This window comes from Acomys minous, assembly GCF_964271855.1.
Source record: "Acomys minous genome assembly, chromosome: 20".
NCBI lineage: Eukaryota > Metazoa > Chordata > Mammalia > Rodentia > Muridae > Acomys > Acomys minous.
The window spans coordinates 9,965,366-9,971,365 of record NC_140502.1 but is presented as its reverse complement, the minus strand read 5'-3'; positions in this window follow the sequence as shown (position 1 = coordinate 9,971,365).

Genomic DNA, 6,000 nt, shown 5'->3' with positions numbered 1-6,000 from the left:
TTAGTTTAGTGTACCCTAATATCTACCCCGTCTCTTTTTTTTAAAAATGTATTTTATTAATTTATTCATTTTACATCTAAATTGTTATCCCATCCCTTGTATCCTCCCATTCCTCCCTCCATCCCATTTTCCCCTTACTCCCCTCCCCTATGACTGTGACTGAGGGGGACCTCCTCCCCCTGTATTCTACCCCATCGCTTAACCGCTGAAATATGTGAAGGGGCAAGTCCTGAAGAACTAAAGCTACAGGACATCCATGACACAGAGCAACTGGAGCATATCCCACAGGAATCCCAGTGAGGATCCAGTATAGAAGATGTGGCAGAAGCCAGCGGCCTTGAAAAATGGCTCATTGCAATGGACATTTGCAAATGAAGGCTTGGACAAAAGGATCTAATGTGTGACACATGACAGCTTCCGTAGCGATGTACTTTGTTTTGTTTTGTTTTTGTTTTCTTTAGGAGGGAGGTTGCAATGGCAGAGGGTAGACGTGCAGGGACAGGTGGGTGAGTGGGATAGGATGCATGATGTGAAATACAGAAAAAATAAAAATGTTAAAAAAACACAATTAACAACAGCCAGGGCAACATGCCAGCACCAAACCCCAGGTATCCTACTATAGTCTGATATAGCTGAAACACAAGTAAAAGACCTTAAAATTAGCTTTGTGAAGATGATAGAGACCCTTAAAAAAAGAAATGAATAAATCCCTTAAAGAATTTGAGAAAAAGACAGAAAATTGGAGGAAATGAATAAAGTCTTTAAAAAAAAAAGCCATAAAATCCAAGGAAAAAAACAAACAGCTGAAGGAAATAAAACTATTTAAGACCTGAGAATGGAAATAGATGCAATAAGAAAAACTCAAACTGAGGTAATTCTGGAAATGGAAAAACTAGGCAAGCAAACTACAGAGGAAAACTTCACCAACAGAATGTAAAAGAGAAGAGAAGAGAAAATCCCAGTTATTCAAGATATAATAGAAGAAACAGGTACATTGGTCAAAGAAAATGTTAAATAAAAATTCCTGATACAAAATATTTATGAAATCTGGGACACCATGAAAAGACCCAAACTAAGAATAATAGCAAGAGAAGGAGACTATTCCTAGCTCAAATGCCCAGATAATATTTTCAACAAAATCAAAGAAAAAAAAAGTCCTAACCCAAAGCAATAGATGTCTATAAACATACAAGAATTTTACAGAACACCAAATATATTGACTTTGAAAAAAAATCCCCCACCACATAATAAAAAACACTAAATGCACAGAAAAAAATATTAAAAGCTCCAAGGGAAACAGGCTAAAAAACATACAAAGGTAGAACTAGTAGAATAACACTTGACTTCACAATGGAGACTCTCAAAGCTAGAAAGGACTGGATAGACGGCCTGAAAACTCTAAAAAACCAGACACTAGTCCATGCTGCTATACTCAACAAAACTTTCAGTGACCATAGATAGAGAAAACAGAATATTCCACGAGAAAGTAAAATTTAAACAATATTTGTCTACAAACCCAACCCTACAGAAGATACTAGAAAGATAGCTTCAACCTAAGGAGGTTTATTACACCCAATCAAACACCGGAAATAATCTCACATCAGCAAAACTAAGAGAAGAGAAACAGATACAATCTCTCTTTCATATCACTGCTCCCACCACCAAATTAAAAAGAACTGACAATCATTGGTTATTAATATCTCTCAATTCAATGGACAAAATTCTCCGATAAAAAAACACAGACTAACAAAATGGATATAAAAACATGATCCATTTTTTTTCTGTATACAAGAAACAAACCTCAACATCAAAGATAGACTTTACCTCAGAGCAGAGTTTGGAAAAAGATCTTATAACAAATGGACCCAAGAAACAAGCTGGTGGAACTATTCTAATATCTATCAAAATAGAGTTCTAACAAAAATTAAACACAAGAGATGGGTAGGGACACTTCATACTGATCAAAGGAAAATTCCACCAAGATGACATCTCAGTTTTGAACACATATGCCACAAATACAAGGGCATTTACATTCCTAAAAGAAACATTATTAAAGCTTAAATCACACACCAAACCATACACATTAATAGTGGGAGATTTTAATACCTCACTCTCACCAGTGGGCAGGTCATCCAGACAAAAGCTAAACAGAGAAATAATGGAGCTATCTGATGGTATAAATCAAATGAACCTAACAAATATTTATAGAACATTTCACCCAAACAAAAGAATATACTTTCTTCTCAAATCTCCATGGAACTTTCTCAAAAATTAAGGACATACTCAGTCACAAAGCAAGTATAAACAGTACAAAAAATGTAAACAACTCCTTGCACCCTATCAGACCACCACAAATTAAAGCTGAATTTCTACAACAATGTAAAGTCTACAAATTCATGGAGGCTAACCAACTCTCTATTGAATGAAAATTGTGTCAAAAAGGAAGTAAAAAAAAGTAAAGAAGTTCTAGAATTTAATGAAAAAGCATGCCAATATACCTAAAATCATGGGACACAATGAAAGTAGTACTAAGTGGAAATTTTATATCACTAAGTGTTTTCATAAAAAATTGAAGAGCTCTCACACTAGTAACTTAACAGCACATCTGAAAGCTCTGGAACAAAAAAAGCACACACACCTATGAGGATTAGACAGTAGGAAATAATTAAACTCCGAGCTGAAATCAGTAAGATAGAAACAAAGAATAAATGAAACAAACAGTTGGTTCTTTGAGAAAATCAACAAGATAGACAAGCCAAACTAATTGGAAGATGGAGAGAGAATATCCAAATTAACAAAATCAGAAATGAAAAGGGAAACATAATTGCAGATACTGAGGAAGTTCAGAAGCCCTTTTGCTCACTTGATTTCCTGAACTGGGCTGAGGCGGAACCTCGGTTCCCCAAGGGGGTCATGCTGTCTGTCATAATCGGAGGAGTGCAGGGTGCTTGAATTTTGTGCCTTCTGAACAGGGAGTTGTCCAGCTACACTGAATGGGGAGCTTGATGCTCCTGATTTGTTCCCGTCAGTCCATTTTCCTGTCTTTGCTCCACTTCCCTCTAGACAAGGTAAATACTGTCCACTGGCACCGTGTCCTCTCTCACCAATAGTTTCTTTCTTTTTTTTGGAGACAGGGTTTCACTGTGTAGCCTTGGCTGTCCTGGACTCACTTTGTAGATCAGGCTGGCCTTGAACTCACAGCAGTTCACCTGTCTCTGCCTCCTGAGTGCTGGGATTAAAGGCGTGCACCACCACTGCCCAGCACCAATAGTTTCTTACAGTCCTACAGGAAAGGTATTTGGATATAAACTGTTTGGTCATTTTTAGGAAAGCAGTGGAGGATAAACGTCCTTCAAATGTAGAGGGAAAGGATAAACTCATAGCATCCAATGGACAGAAGAATGTTATCTACACCAGTGTGTGGTTTGTAGTACAACGTATAGGGTTGGTGGTGTGGATCCTTGATAGAGTACTTGTCTAGAATCCCCCAGTGAGGGGCTGGGATGTGGTTGAGTGGTAGACCAGATATCTGCCTGGAATCTCCAGTGAGGGCCTGAGGTTTTGTCTCAGTTTTAGAGCACCTGCCTAGAATCTGTCCCTGAGGGGTATAGACTGGCTCAGTACCATGGCATTGGTATAGAAATCACCAGCGAGGGCCTGGAGATCTGGATTTGTTGTAGAGTAGAGTGTCTGTTTCTTTTCTTTTTTTTCTTTTATTTATTTACTTTTTTCTCCTTTATTAATGTATTCTTGTTACATCTCAATGGTTATCCCATCCCTTGTATCCTCCCATTCTTCCCTCCCTCCCATTTTCCCCTTATTCCCCTCCCCTATGACTGTTCCTGAGGGGGATTACCTCCCCCTGTATATGTTCATAGGGTATCAAGTCTCTTCTTGGTAACCTGCTGTCCTTCCTCTGAGTGCCACCAGGTCTCCCCCTCCAGGGGACATGGTGTCTGTTTAATATCTGCCAGCGAGATGCTTTGGATGTAAACCAACATCGGCAGGTTTGCCTCAAACCTACCGGCAACAGATACGGCTATGGCTCAGTGATTAGATCACCTGCTTAATACATGAAAGGCCCTGGTTCAATTTCTCACATTGCACACGTGTGCGCACACACACACACACACACACACACACACACACACACACACACATACACACACACACACACATGACTCACTTTTTCCTATTCACTTTTTATTCATACTCACAACTGTAACTCTGCAATACACCTAAACTTGGAGGGGAATGAGGACAATACAGAACCCAAAGTACTTCAGTAAGAGCAGAGATTACAGGGTATTGTGAGCAGATGGCGTGGGAGCACTCTCCTGAGCTACAGAAGGAATGGTCTGGTGGGTAAGATGCCCGTAAGTCAAAAGAATTAGAGCTGTCCACAGTTGGAAATGGTGATCTTGCTGGTCTTGCTGTTCCTGGACCCAAAGTGCTCCACGGCTTCCACAAAGCTCATGCCTTTTTTCACCTTTCCGAAGACTCAGCCTTGGCAGTACAGATAAAAACCTGGGAACTGTTTGTTTGGTCCAGCATTTGCCATGGACAAGATACCAGGACCTGTATGCTTCAGGATGAAGTTCGCATCCTCAAATTTCTCCCCATGGATGGACCTACCACCAACGCCATTATGGGGTGTGAAGTCACCACCCGGGCACGTGAATACTAGAATATTCTTTGAAAGGAGGAATCCTTATATCCAAATCCTTTCTCTCCAGTGCTCAGATCATGATAGTTTTCTGCTGTCTTTGAACTTTGTCTGCAAACATTTTGAAGGAGACATGGACCAAGGGCTCACCATTAGCCATGATGTTGAAGAACACACTGGGGTTGATCATGGCTGCAACAAGTGGCGACAGGGACAGAGGTATATGCAAAGCCTAAAAGACTCATTTTTGATGCTTAATTGGCAATGCCACATCCAAAGCTGTGCGGTGGGTAGAGTTTTATGGCTTTGGCTCCAGGCCCTGTCATGGGTTGACAAGATACAACAGACACCAAGGCAGATTTTTACCTCACAGTGGCTTCATTCCATTCCATTCCCTCTAGCAGACACAATGCTCCAATCTCTCAATCTCTCATCATCTTCACCAGTGTTTGTTATTTTTCATTTCTTATTACACATTCTGTAGTTATTTCATACATGAGTACAACATATTAGACTATATGTATCCCTACCCCATCCATCCTTCCTGGAATCCCTACCAAACCCTTATCCCAACCTCATGCCTCTTATTTCCTCCTCCTCCTCCTCCTCCTCCTCCTCCTCCTCCTCCTCGTTTTTTTTTTTTTTTGGATTTTTGAGACAGGGTTTCACTGTGTAGCCTTGGCTGTCCTGGACTCACTTTTTAGACCAGGCTGGCCTTGAACTCACAGTGATTCACCTGACTCTGCCTCTTGAGTTCTGGGATTAAAGGTATGCACTACCATGCCTGGCCCTCCTCCTTTTTTTTGTTTATGTGTGTATGCCACATGTATGAAGGTGCACACAGAAGCCAGAAGATGTCATCAGATTTCATGTAGATGCTGTTACTTATGGGTGTTAGCCACCCAGTGTAGGTGTTGGGATGTGGACTGGGGTCCTCTGGAATGGCAGCGAGTAGTTTCAACCACTAAGTTATCTCTCTAACCACTTTCTCTCCTTGTCCTCCTCATCCTCATCCTCCTCCTTCTCCTTTTCTCTTCCTCCTCCTTTTTCTCTTCCTTTCCTCCTTCTTTCTCTCTGTTCTTCTTTTTATAACCTCCTAAATACAATTAGTGATGCCCATACACACATAGATGTAAGGCCATCAAATAAAAGTTGGACAACCTACCATGGGCCAAAACAGTGAAAAAGATGACTTTCCCTCCAACAGCAGCCATCACCTACCCTAAGCTCCTCAACTAGTGATGGGATAATTAGAAAAATATCTTTAATTATATGTATGTATGGAAGTGTGTATTTATTAATGTAGGTGGGAGCAGACTCCAGAAGAAGGTATT